At 40.7% G+C, this 14,932-nt stretch overlaps 1 long non-coding RNA gene across 1 annotated transcript; it reads left to right on the top strand.

The window, feature by feature from the left end:
• Positions 1-2,409: 2,409 nt before the first annotated feature.
• On the top strand, positions 2,410-6,798 carry LOC139612452 (uncharacterized). The gene is made up of 3 exons (XR_011686541.1): positions 2,410-2,544; positions 4,274-4,383; positions 4,526-6,798. It is a non-coding gene; the product is annotated as an uncharacterized lncRNA (long non-coding RNA).
• Positions 6,799-14,932: the final 8,134 nt, after the last annotated feature.

Genomic DNA, 14,932 nt, shown 5'->3' with positions numbered 1-14,932 from the left:
TGACAACATTATATTTCATCAGAGATCCACTAAATCACCACTACTTCCTGTATGCCCAATAGTTTTTGCAAAAAATAAAATAAATGCAATTTGTCACCTAAAACATTAAAGGTCTTAAACTCCTGAAGGTCCCTGCTACAGAACAAAGCTACTGATGAGGTTAAAGAAGAATGAAAGAAGATTTAAAATTAATTAAATTAAAAAAGCATTTCAGTTGATATTGTGGTGTGTATTCCAAAATGTGGAGAAGACATTTACACTTAAATGACAACAAATTAAATGACACCTGATGAACATGGGGTTAGAGCCCCTGTACATCTCAGGGCCTGGATCAGTTGCCTACTTTGACTGACTAGTAATGCAGCCTTGGTAATAACAACAATGGAATTTATAATGTAGGTATGAAACTATTGACAAACAGAAGTGGCTTTTTTATTGTTTTAAAATCATAAAGGCTGCAGGTTTAAAATTATTTTTGTTGGTAGATGCACTGACATATTTGGACTTCAAACCACAAACAATAGGTGTCTGGACTAAAGACTGATTCTTTGCATATTTCAGGTGAGCATGAAGGCTGCAAAGAACATGATGCCAGATATAGTTGAGTGCACAGCACAACTTTAAAACCATAAAAGATAAAGTGCTGCGCTGGCAGAAAAAAACACTATATTCTTTTAATATCTGCAAGTTTTGCATTTCTGACTTAATGACTTGAACTCTTAAACTTACCCGGGTGCCAACCTTTCGAGCTCCTCTGTGGGAACCTCTGGGATCATCTTTAGGTGTTTTGCAGGGTGCAAAGTTCACACACCTTCGTGATGGGAGACATGGTGGCCTCTGGCTGCAGCAGGGCAGGGGCAGCACACTGCCACTGAACTTGTGACCTCCACTGCACCGTTTGCTAATTAAGATTGTTTTAATGAATGGACAGCCTGATTTTCTCTGACATTTTATCTCTCACACTCACATTAACAAAAAGGCCTCAGAGGAGCAGTGCTAACAAATTTAGCCAGGGTCAAGACTGCAGAGGTTTAAAGCAACAAAAACAAGGTTGTATTGAATGCTTTCCTGGAGCAATCACCCTTAAATGTTATTTTGAGCATCAAAATAACTTAAAATGCCTACGTGCAGACCTGATATCAGGAGTTGTGATGAAGTGATGAAGCTCTGATAACCTCCCTAACCCTGGCCTGGACTTTCCCAGGGTGGGGTGTCAGAGTTGGTGGAGTGTCACTTACTTGGGTGTGAAATTTGCTCACCTCTAGAGTTGAATATAAAACCAGTGACTGATGCCCAGTCTAATGAACTTATAACCTTTACTGCACAAAGTTTAGGTCAAGTGAAGTGAAAAGCACCTTCTTACTGGATTCAGTAATACCTGCATAAAATGTTTGCACGTTTCAGATTAGATGGTGTTGGTAGAATTTACGCATGCAGGTGTGTGATTGGAGAATATTCATTCTCCAATGAATATTATTGGAAAAAAATGATCTGATGTCATAAGAAAGGCTTTACTGTAAATGTGTGTGTGCATGTGTGTGAATGCATGTGAGGAAAATAATTACTGGGAAAATAAAATATACAGTACATGCAATAACATAATTTAAAAGCTATTTTTTGATTTTGGTCGTACATACCGTCCTATCCTTGCATGACATTGTGAACTTTGGTGAACTTTGCACAGTTTTCAACTTTTCGGACACATGCTGCCCTTTCCCAGGAGCTGTAGTGTGAATTGTGGTGTGAGCAATGCACACCTAAAGGGGTGGACGGTGTTCAGTCCCACGTTTGACCTCTGTGGTCACATGTGTCACTACTGCCACGCACCCTCTTTTTGCCAAGCCAAGTTGTAGCCAGTTTTTTAATATAAATATAAAGAGATGGACCTCAGTTTTCCTCTGGTTGGGTCTCATGGTTGTTTAAGATCCACATTTCTAGATTGCTGGACATCCTCCACAAAGTTATTATTTTCTGTGCAATTGTCTTAAATGAACACAATTTGGTGATGCTCACAATTGAGTATTCATTACGCAATCCTTTTGTCAATGAAAATGTTGCTTTTTGTGATTTGTAATTTTAGAATCAAAGCTCATTTGCAGAGTGTGACTGCTGGCATGCCCCTGTGAACTTTGACTGAGCTTGTGGTGTGATCACAGACACCACAAGGAGGTGACGAAGTGTGACTCGGCCGAGCTGAGACTGAGCCCAATCTACCGGCTTCCCAGAGTCACACCTCCGCTTGTCGATGGTGCAGAGAGCTTGTTGTCTTGTTAGAACAGTTTGGATTATGAGTTGTTTATTTATGACAGGTTATGCAGCTTTGTTGTGTTTTCAAATGTAATTCAACTGTGAGCCAAAGGGGGGCGCTGTTCTTTTGCTAATGTAGAAGTTTGTGCTCCAAGACTGCATGTGGACAGGAAGTGCTGTTTTGTGTGGAGATGAAAAATATTTCAAATGCTGATAGTATGTTAGTATTTATGTTACTGCTGTGAAAATAGGAGTTTAAAAAGTTATTTCCACGCCCTGATGGCTGATGCTGTAACAGTAAGTACTGGTCTTCTCCATGTTTAAACTGAAGGATAATCACTGTGGGTGTTGTGGAAGGATTTTTTTGTGCATTATTTGGAGTCACTGAAAAATCAGTGCCTATCAAAGTAGTAGTGGGATAAGATATTAAATATAGTGTTATGATGTGCCTGTGTGTAGCAGTCTAAGACATACAACCTGTTTGGCAGTGTTGAAATGTGGAGTGTGGAGTGTGGAGTGGCAGATGACCAGGTGTAACTGCCAGTTGATGCTTGTTAATGGTTGAACCAGCGTGAATTAATAGGTTTTCTTCCTTTTTACTCTGAAAAACTGGAGAATATGGATGGGGCCCATATCCACTTCTGGTGTGTTTCCCTTTGATTTGCCTGGAATTATCACAGTATGATGTGTGTATTTGACCAGCAGATGGGGCAAGAATGCCAAAAGTGAATGTTCAGATGGCTTTGGTGCCTGTGGTGCAATTTTGCAAAACTACCACTTGGGGGCTGTGTTGCACTTGTGCAGTAACCAGTCATTTTCAATACCAAGTTGCAGGAAATTCAGACACTACATAGGCCAGATGAAAGACCAGAGGTCTCCAGAAGATTCTGTGTTTTACTTTTTAAATAATAAATCCAGACAAAGAATATCAGATATTGGATTATATGACATGTATTTATTCTATGTCTCAAAATGTATAATAAAAGACTTTGACCTGATTATAGGTTAATTGCTGTGTTACAAAATGGGTCAAATAAATAAGTCTGTGACTTTTACAGTACAGTAATAAGAAAATTCACTATAGATTTTTATAGGTTTAAAATGAATTAGATTACATAGATAAATAATTAGATCCCTCTTCAGGGCTTCAGACCAAAATTACAAATGCAATTATTTAGTTGTATCTGGTGGTTTCAACATAAATTGCCTTTTTCAACATTTTTTGGTTGTAAATTTTCAGCTAGCAAAGGACAATAACTGAAACTTAATAGACAAATTATACATTACATATTACGAATATATAAATGATATTTTTTAGAATTTAGTGAATTACTGAATTTATTTTATTTTCTAAAACCTAAATTAATTTTTTTTAAATTTTATCCACATTTTTACAACTTTTAGAATCATATTTTCTAATTACATTTACCCTATATTTTTGTTATATTTTGTTTCTTACATACTTTTTGAATTGTAGATTTTTTGTATTAACTTAAATTGCAGATTTCTTTTCTTATGTCTGTGCAATTCAACTATTTCAATATAGCTCCTAGACCCACAAGAAACAAATCTTTTCGCAGTACAGGTACATATAAAGCACCTGTCATTAATGCATTTCTCCCAAGAATGTGATGCAGAAACAGCAACCAGATGTGATTAAGTCAGTAATGAAACAGAGGACAGGAAGCGTTAATCTGTCAGCGGAGTGAACCCCTTCATACGTATTTCTCTGTCGAGTGAGAGAGAAACCACAGAGTTGCTCTGGCTCCTCTCAGCACATAAACATTCTGGCTCACGCCGCTGTCTAAGAGATATAGCTGTTGTGCTTTTCTACTCCTTGTTATCTCACCCTCCACTTAAATAGTTAGTTTGGTCTCCTCTCTCTGAGATGTGTGCAGTGGAGATAATTACAATTTCAGCAACGTTTGCCAGGTGATTACCTCATAATCCCCTATTTCATTTGATAAGTCACGCATTGATTTAACTCAGAGTTGGACCTAATGGAGTATCTTTTCCACCGCCACAGTGATTTGTATGCTGGGGCGAAAGGACAACGGTGGATTGGAGGCAGAAAAACAGTCGCTCGCCATTCCTGTTCACTCAGTCACCGGTGAAAGATGAGCAACGAGAAGGCAGGTTTAATCACAGCAACCTGAATGCAAACAGTAAATCATTGCAGCGGCTGATACAGTAATGTGTGGCTGTGGTTAGAATAGTCCCTCTCACATAAAAGCTCCCTGTCTCTCTTTTTTTTTATATTCTCCCTTCCTCCAGGCAGGGAGGGGGATGGAGTGATGAAAACGGTGGATGAGAGATAAGAAGAGTGAAGGGAAGAGAGACCTGCTTGGTATTCACCTGTCTCTCTGGATCAATAAAGGTAATTTGGGCTGATTCCTCCCCGTAGGCCTCTTAGCAGACAGAAGGGGAGAGGGGTCAGCCACTGCTGAGCTGCGGGGAGCTGGAATAACTTAGAAACACACTCTGCAAATTACTGCCCCTGTTTGAGAATCTCTCATTCAGCTATTCCTCTGCCTTGACAAGAGCTACAGTGTGATACAGAGTCCTCACACAAATGTGGCCGGAGGTAAGAAAGTGTCTACAGCCCTGCAGTTTTGTATAGCAGATACCTACGCTTGTATGAGATGTGTTTTGTTGGCGTCAGTATAGTAGCTTCCTCATAACTTCATGGCCAAAACTTTCCCAGAAAAAGCTGAAAACTAACCCAGCCTTTACCTTTATCCCAACCTTAACCCTAACCAGAAAAAAGAGAGGGAGACCAAAAGTTTTTCGTCATGACTATCGGTTTTCACAGTTGTGGCTTTGTGAAAGCGGTGATGGCTAAACAGTTCAAAGCGGGGTTATGATACCCATGAAGAAGACAGTTTTGGAGATGGGAGCTGGGTGTTCAGATTCACAGGTCAGGCCTCATAAATTACCATGGAAACAGGGGTGTCAGGTTGAATGAGAAATAACTCTTGTAATGCACACACACACCTACACACATTCAACAACCCTGATGGAAGCTGGAAACATGAAATTAGAGATGTGATTTCTCTCTTTTGGTTACATCTCATCTGCTCTCGTTCTGTTGCTGCATTGTAAACTTTTAGAGATTCATTTTCTGGTGAGTCTTCCATATTTTTTTTTCTTCACATTCCTGATCACAGCCTCGGCCTTTCAGTCTCTTGGGGCTCCAGCAGGTCTCATCAGTTGGTTATAGGCATGGAGGATGCCGTCCGTCATGTGGGGTCACCAGTCTGGGAGGAATGCTCCATGTCAGGGATGTCAGCGGTGGAAGGGGTGTCCCAAGGGAGACAAAACCCACAAAGAGTGAACCTCACCTAAGGCCAGTCACTGTTGCTTCTCCTGCTTATATTGTGTATTTCATCCCCGTACACAGGTGTGTCCTGCACCTGCATGCACACGCATACATACTCATATTTTCTATCTCCGTCTCTCTTTCTCTTACATTCACATTTGTGCACGGTGTTGTGACCTCATGTTTGAGTGCTCACATGCTATGCTCATACATGCTCTCTCTTTTTTCCACACTGCCTCTTATAAAAGGTCTAATGTTGACTGCCGACGGTGCAAAAAGGTTTTATTGTAGCTGACTGCAGCAGAACAGAGGTGAAACAGGTTGCTGGTGCAGGCTATGGCAGAGCACGTCCCCTCTGGGTTTTCATGCACTTAATAGAAGAGGAGTTTTGCTTCCATCAAAGTAAAACTGAAAGTGGTCCTGCAGCCCGTCTGCAGGGATGCAATGTGATCCAGTTTGGCCTTTAATGCAAGGCATCACTCATAAAAAGCAAAAGGATGTTCTGATGTTACATTATAAAGATAAGTTATCAAGTCTGTGACTACACATAAACAATGCTAAAAGAATTAACAAGAAAATGAGTGCTGGAGAGTTTTGTTTGCTCCACTCTACACCTCTACTTTCAGTAGAGTGGGTGTGTGCAACTTTACTATCTTTAATTTAATCATTTATTTATCAGCGATAACTCACATAAATTAATTAGTGTGATGATATTGTTGTCAGGTTGAGAAAAAGGCTTATCTGTGATCCCTGCAGGTTGATGTCATACAAACATAAAATACAGAAAGCACGTGTATGAGGACGTAGCATTTCTAACATATTTTAGTATTTGTGAAACAGTCTTAAGAAAAATTCATTGTCACCATAATAAATATGAAAGATGAGGGTTTTACATACATAAGTAAGTGTCTGGCATACATTTTATTAATAGTCTACTTTTGCTGTCCACATCCTACTATCAAACTTCCATTATCTTTCAACATGATTAATTGTTCCTTGAGGAAGCACATATTGATGGTCCAACATGTGCAGAACTGTTTGAGACCGACTTCGCTGACAAGTCATTTCCATTCTAGTACCCTGACCTAATCACCATATCTTATTATCATTCACATGAAAACACTAATTACAAAGGCAGGGTGAACCTGATTTATGCTAATGGAAACGTGAATATGCTACGGATGCATTAATCTAGAGTATAGGACCCTGCGCTGGTGTTAACTGTGATTAGCATGTGATTACCATAGCATGGGTTATATCTACTAGAAGCCCTGCTTCTGATGGGCTCGTGAAAATCTCTCCACTCGCTGGCAGGGAATGAGACAGTGACTCCTCACGGTATGAGGAAAAAACATTAATAATACAAAATGAACAATTTTGATTGTTTTCCTCTAAACAAAAATATGTAATTAGCAGCCAGTTGATTGTAACGCTTCCTATTAAGAATGAGCAAAGTAGCTGAAACATGGAAGCATCACAGCTTTTAATCATGGGTGATTTAGAGGATTAGGATAGAAAGTGGAGTTAGAGTACCACAGAAATATGTTAAGGGGTCAGCTCAAATTACGGGAAAGAAAAAACTTTTATTTTATTTGGTCAGGTTTTGAGATATGTGTGCGAGGTTTCAGCCTCCATCCGAACGCAGTGGAGGTGAATGGCATCTCTCCAGGGTCCTTCCATCAAAAATTAACTTTTAAAAAATCAATTGCTGCATCTCTTTTTACATTCAGTGTCCTTATTTCTCTAAACCAACAGTGTGTTAGGCTTTCTCTGTACTTTCTGACTTCCCTGCTCTGTCTGTTGTCATTCCATCTGTCCTCCTGCTGAATACGTAATGGTTAAAAATGAGTTACAAATATGTCATTCCTTATTTATTTATTTATTTGAAGTTAAGTATGTTCCAAAAACTGAGCACTGTAGATTTTAGCAAACATGATTCAAACGGGAGGAAACTGTGTTGTCTTTGTTGGGGGACTGTTTTCAGCAGCAGATTGATACACATTTGCTGCTGTAGTGAGCATTTATGGGAAGTCCAGTGTATGTAGAACTAACTCAGAAACCATAGAGCCTGTGTTTATTTTTTACAACGTTACTCAAACAGGGGTCGTTAGAGTATTTGAATGGAAACTATTTTCAGTCACGGATTGGTGACATTCTGAGTACTTACGACAACAGTGGGACCAATTCACCGATGATGTATTAATAGTTTTTGAACAACACTGGAGGTCTATGGCAGATCAACAAGTATTTCTACACGGGCCATACTTTTGATTGGTTTGGGTCTTTTAATGGGATTTGTTGACAATGACAAAATCAGCGATTTTGTTTTTTGACATGTAATTGAGATGAATGTTTGTACTCAAAACCAGACATGAAGCCGCATCATTAAACAGTTTCAGCACCTCTCTCCACAGTATATGATGATATGATACTGTATCATTACGTGTTGTCTTAAAAGTAAGCCCAAATGCTCATCATCCAAAAACCAAAAATGCGGATGTGTTGAACGCGACATTTCCTTTCTGCGGAGTGCAGGTGTCTCCCAGTGGCAGTCCCCTGCACCATCTGTTCCTCCGGCCGGACCTCCTCCATGCGGCTTCCAGTGGACGGGAGGATGCGTTTGTTTTGGGAGACACGAGAGCACAAAGAGAGGGGGCCCATCCTTCTATCCCTGCTTTGATCCCTCCATTGAGCAAACCCAGGCGTGGCTGTCTCTCTCTTTACGCCCCCCCCCCCCCCCCCAGCTTGTGCCTTGCCTGGATGGCTGGTCTGACCGTCGAGGCCGAGGCGCCCTACACATGGCACTCCAGCAGAATGAGCCTATTGACGAGGCAACAGATTGGCTTTGAGTGTACCTGATGGTTATCCCCCCACTTCTCCCTGCTGGTCCCCCCCCTTCTCTCCCTCTTTCAACCAACCAAAGACAATCCCTGCGTCTCCATCTTTCTAATACAAATTGCCAGTGTGTAGTGGATTTAAGAGAGTGGCAGAAGCCATTGTTGGATAATCTGTATCAAAAAGGAGAGGTGATGTTGAGTGTGGTCCTTTTCTTAGTCAGGATTAGGCTTGGGTTTTCCCTGTTAGCCCTCTTTGGGTGATGCATTTGGCTTCAGCAGCAGCTTGGCAGAGATGGAACAACTCAGTGATGGCTACAAAACCAGCAGGTTGAAGACAAGTGTGTAAGAGTGTGTGTATGTGTTGAGGGGAGTTTGTACAAGGGTGGATTGGTCATTAGCCGAGCAGAGGGTCATCTGGCTTTAATAGGTGTTCTCAGGTGTTGGTTCTGATGTCTGCAGCAATGGTGTTGTTTGCTGTTGGGAATCAGATCCTGGCTCTCCCCTTCCCCCTCCGCCGTCCCTCTGCCCTGCTCGGGTCCCTCTGCACCCCAGCTAATACCAGGCTCATTACAGCGCTATCGATTGGCCCTCGCTGCACACCAAAGGGCAAAGAAGTCTCCTCTCTTTCCTGCCTTTCTCTCTTTTGTCATCCTTTTCTCCTCTTATACCCTTTTATAATCTGCTCTCTTTTCTCTTTGCCCTTTCTCCTCCACCGGCGTACTGCTATTTCCTCTCTGGCAATTATGTTTCTGTCCGGAGAGATGAACATTTCAAGAAACAAAGAGTGCGTGGTGGAGAGCCACAACGAAGTAGTAAGCAGTGGCTGACTATGACAAAATATCTGTGTTGAAAGAAAGGGAAACAGACGCTTTCTGCTTGGTTAAAGTGCTGCTTACAGCACGTCACGTTTTGTGCTGGGAACCTGAGTGCAGCAATGTAGAGAAGATGAGTTTAGACAGATACCGAGAGAAGAATACTCAAAGATTCTCACTCCCTCCCCTCCCTCTCTTGCTCTCCAGCCCTTTCCATCTCCATGCCTTTTTGCTTCTTTCTCTCCTTTTTTCTTTATCTTCCGAGAGATTTGGTGTCTCGTAAAATAACACCCAATTTATTATCCAAATTTGTGTAAAAGTATGCAGCCTTGTGTGGGCTGGAGTGTAAACACTGTGAGGTGGCTTCGAAGGAAAGGCAGATCTTGAATTACAACACTTTCTGGTGCAATGTGGTAGTGTAGTGAATTGCATCAGGCAACAGATTTGCCTCCGTGCGCACAGATGTATATGTATTACATTTGCACGTGCTTAGATAAAAGTAAAGAGAGTGTAGCTATTTGGGATGTGATGCTGCACAAGTTAGAAACACTTCTGATGCATTAACTAATTCTTACTGATCACTATCAATGCAGTTTATGGCTGATATTGACAAAATCAAACATGTTTTCTGATTGAATAGCTTGATATTGATAATGTGACATTGATGATATACTGTACTGTAATGTTATTTCATTACTTTCACAAATTTTACATAAAAAGCTATCTTTAAAAATGTATCATATGTTGAAATAAAAAAAAAAATCAATTATTAAGAAAATACACTTTTAAAAAATTACTAATTCAACCTGAAACCACAGGTAAAATGATCTTCTGATCTGAAATGATCTTTTCATTTCATTCAGGAAAAACAGTATTTTCAGGCTAAATCCTGCATTAACTACTTCAATTTATGTTTTTAGCAATTATTTATGCATTATTTATTTATGCATATGCAATTTGTATTTTCTTTTTCATTTGGACTAAAAGTACTCATTAAAGTTTTTTAATCCAAACCAAAGTGTTTCTAAAAGACACACATGCAACAAAGACCTCCTCTTTTCTGCATTTCTGCGGCTACAGTAACTCAGCGAGGGGTTGTATGTCCTCTAACCTCGCAGCTCCTGAGCTGCGTTGTGTGTTTAACCATAATTGCTTGCACACCATATTACAGCACTGACTTTGCATTTGCATCCTCAAGCAACCCTGCTTGCATATATCCCTCAGTTGTACAATACAGTTTTACAGTGGAGGGCTGTTCGGTGCAGCACTGCAGAGGTTGCAGTGGGTCTCCTGTTGTTAGCCAGGTTGGCTACCTCTGACCCCCCACTACCTCTACGTCTTTGTTTCACGGCTGACAGAAGGAGTGCCAGAGCTCCTCCAGCTCGGGTGATTTATGACCGGCAGCTGCTTTTCGCAGCCCATGACCCACACAGCTGGGTGTCAGATGTGGTCTCCCTGTAAGCAGAAACTTATCTGGCAACCCAACATCAGTTGAGGTTCTGGACAGAGAGGGAGTTGGGGTAAAGGGGAGAGAAGACCAAGTGGGAGAAAGATGGAATGGCAAGACAGATCATAGAAAAAAAGAAGGAATGAGAGGAAACAGATGAGAGTGCAAATTAGCAAGACAAATAAAAAGAGCCAGAAAAAAAAAAAAAGATTAAACTGCACAGAATTGAGTGAAAAGGCTTAAAACATGAGGGAGTATTCAAGTCCTGAAACAGGGAAAAAAAAAAAAAAAAAGTGAGGCATGTGGTTCAAGACGATTGATTTGAATGCACCAGCTAAGCTCTGCATTGATTTCTGCTGGTGTAGAGAAAGCAAAATGTTTGTATTATTTCATAAGCCAATTAGCTGCAAGGAGACTTCTCTCCCTGTGTGCATATTGACCCACAGTCTGTGGCTACAGCTTTATTGTCTGGGGGGCGCTCTATAAAAGATCGATAACAGGCGAGTGATTGGATTATGGGGTAATCAATGCATTGTACTAATATATCACCAGAGTGATTACAGAGCACTGGCTAATAGGAGGCCTTAGAGAGCCGTAATGACAGCGCACTCCTGCTGGCAGTGAGGGAGGAGAGTGTGCATCTTATATGAAGAGTGTGTGGATGAAATTATGCACGTGTATGTACGTGTGCAGGTGCATGTCACATGTGTACATATGACTTGTGTGTTTGTGTGCCTGAGTGCAGGGGGTAGCGCGGGGGTAGATGATGGGTTGATTTTCTTGATTCTTCAAACAGGTAGGAGAAGTACTACCAGATGGTGCTCAGAAGAGGCCATCATCAGATTCCTGCTGTAACATAGTGACAGGGCTCCATTCTGATGCTGGCCTCGGCCTCAGCGCAGCAACATATGTGGAAACTGTGAGAATAAGATGGCTGAAAAATATGCTGTACACAATCATATTTTCTTAATCATGTTGTTGCGTGTGGGTTTTTATTGGGGGGGGGTTTGTCACGTTTTCAAATTAAATTACCAGTGAATGGTAAATTCTGCTTTTAGGGCCTTGTTTTGTGTAAGATGAGCATAGACATTTTCTTTCTATTCAATATTTGTGAGGGAAAATTGTCACCAGATGTTTCTCAACAACAACAGTTCAGATGATTGTGCTGTTGATGTTCACGATCGTCTAGTTTTCTAAGGATCAAGAGAGCTAAACGCCAAGACACATACTTACTAGTTATACTTTCACATTTTTCAAACTGGATAATAACTGGATATCTTACTTAAGAACAGCTTTTTGAAAACTGTCCTCTGAAAACCATGTATCTCCAAAACATAAGCCAAGGAAAAAGCCACGTTTTCAGCTTTGTGCAGCTGGATTTTTCTGCAAACCCAACAGGTTTTAAAATGGTTTATTTGGCATAAGAATTACATTTGTGGCTACTTTATTAGGTACACTTAGATGCACAAAACTAATGGATTCTAATACAGGAGCTTTATAATAAATCCTTATAATGATTGCTTTTTAAAACTGTTAAAGAGATGTTGATTCAACTTTATGATCATTTTGGAGCATTAGTTTGTGGTGATGCAACTGTATTGCGTTATTATTTATACTACCCTTGGTGATATAAATATGATGCAAAAATAATACAGTTATAACCATCATATATGGAGGATTTATTACAGGATTATTTTATAAGACTGCATTACTTTTGCAGAGTGTAACTAATACACTGGCAACTGATAGTAGGATGGTTTTCTCAGCACATAAAACAACAGTTTGTCTGAAAAATACAAAAATTCACAAATTTGGTAGATACATAGTTTCCACTGGACTGTGCCAATTTCTTTCTTTTTTTTTTTTTTTTTAAATCCTCAAATATGTGACCAAAATGTAATAATTCACAAAGAACCGACAGCAAAAAGCAGCCAGCTGGTAAAGTTGTCCATTGTCTGCTGGACTGAGAGGAGAAACGTGACTGGCAGGCTAATCTCGTTAGACACTTAGCACCAGAATGCTAGAAAGTAATGATGTAATGATAATGATGAACCTTTTCACAAGTAATTATCGGTGTTCAACACGTGTGAGGCCGTTTACTATAATTGAGTGAATGATAGCCACCAATCCCTTTACTGCCATACATAATTTCTTTAATTCGCCAAGTGTTTAAAAGCTCAAGCTGCAATGATATCAATAGTGTGATATACATAATATCGACTGCAACACGCTGAAGTTGTGAAAGGAGTACTGCTTTTGTACTGTTGCTTTATCCATCTTTTTTTTTTTTTTTTTTTTTTTTTTGCTGAGGAGAGAAGGAAAAAGTGCCTGAGTGAATAAGATGTGGTTAAACACCTTAAATCCTTTTTAAGGTGCCTTTGTTTGGTTTCTTCTTAGCTGCTTTGTCCCGAGTCTCCTGCTCAAACACAGGGCAGAGACATCATCTGGTCCCGCAGACTTGCACAGGGGAGCTTTGGTAAAGTTCCTGTTTGCTCAAGAGTTTAGGAGGCTTTTATGTGACAAATTGTAAAAGAGTTTTTAGAGGACATGATGAAAAGCAAAATCTTTTAAACAAGGAAGGGAAAGTCATGGGTGTAAGCTGTAAAATGTGATCAGATCGATGTAAAAACCATTTATTTGGTTAATTGTTTGCTGTTTTGAATGTAAAAAATGTAAGTAGGGAAACATAATGAATTCTTTTTTTTATTTCATAAGTTTATAGCTTTCAGTATGATTCTCAAATTTCTTGCATTGTGATGTATTTTGAAATAAAATCAAATAATATCATCAAATAAATGCCATTGATATTTGAATATCAGAACATATTTTGTTTTTAAATATTTGGAACCACCATATGGAAGCCAATATCTTTTTTGCAGCAGTGTAACAATGACACTGTAAATGTGATATCGGACATGTATAAGTTATTTATGCTAAACCCTTGTCTTCTTTCACGTGACATGCACACCACAGGTTTTGCCATCAGCCAGGAAGGAGCTTTGATGCCTGTTTCTCTCTGCTGTCAGTTTCCTGGCTGTTTAAGTGTCCGTTTAATAGCTGCTCTGTCCCGGAGGGCTCGTCTTTTACCCGTCAGCCCTGTCGAAAACCCTAATCACTGCACAAAGCTGAGGGAGCGCGCCATGCGCTTGTTAGCCCTCGTCCCAATCTTCTGCCACCTCCCCCTTTGACATCCACACGGGCACTTAATTCCCCCCTATTATGTTCTTATGTTTCTATAGCCTCCTAATGAGACAAGAAAGGGGAGTATCAGGTTGTGTCCATTGATGCGACAGGCCCGGCGTGTGTTGTATGCGTGTGAATGCATGTGCCGATGCTCTGAGCCATCTGCCCATCACAGGAACCTGGCGTGTAATAACAGAATCATGACCGTGGAGATCAGGGCCCCGGCAGGGAGTCTTGTATTCATGGAGCTTTAAAGGCAGCCATCCAACACTGATCAGACACGCCCAGCTCGTACCCCCCTCACCGATTCTTTATGCGCACCCCAAACCCTCACGTATCCCCTAGTTCCATCCTCCCAGCGGCCTGGGCCTCAGAGTCCATGTTGCCAGGGGTGATGTGGCCGTCAGGGTCAGAGGTGCTTGTTGGAGGTGAGGTTCAGACATGGGCCCATCTGATACCACCATCTGGACGAGTGACCTGACATAATTAGTTATTAATTCTTCTCAAGGGGGGAAAGCGAGGAGGTGGTTACACACAGCTAATGCTCTTACACACAGTGCTGCTGTTGGCACCGGGATTACGGATGTAATGGTGTTGTACTGTTAGAGAAACATGATTAACAGTGGAAAACAAAGAGAGAAAACCAACACATTTCCTTTAAACATAAACACATTGCCTTAAAACAGTAGTCAGGTGTCAATATGAACATTAAAAGAGGTTTTACTTGCTATAATCATTCCTCCTGTTCTTATCATGTAAGCGATGGGACGCCTTAATCCTCCTTTTGTTCAAAACTCCATGTGAAGCTTTGACGATTAGCAAAATAAAAGTGAAGCTTCATGCGAACCTTCACACAAAACTGCAGACTGTGGAGTTTGGCCCCATCACTTGCATTAAAAACGCATCAGGTAGGCATCTTTTACTGGATGTGAGCTAACATCATTGTTTCAAGGCAAGCTGGAAAATTTGCGAACCTTCTCCTTTCATGAGGAAAATCGCTCAGTCTCAAGTAAACAGCAGGTTTTGATATGTGCTGGCAATCACGCTGGCAAAAACATCCTGGAGGAGGCGAGGACAACCAGCTTCT

Source organism: Trachinotus anak, unplaced genomic scaffold (assembly GCF_046630095.1).
Source record: "Trachinotus anak isolate AG129_WGS33_773 ecotype Australia unplaced genomic scaffold, CSIRO_AGI_Tana_v1 ptg000031l, whole genome shotgun sequence".
In the NCBI taxonomy this organism is placed as follows: Eukaryota; Metazoa; Chordata; class Actinopteri; order Carangiformes; family Carangidae; genus Trachinotus; species Trachinotus anak.
The sequence above is the reverse complement of the archived record's forward strand: the minus strand, read 5'-3'. Positions and strand labels throughout refer to the sequence as shown.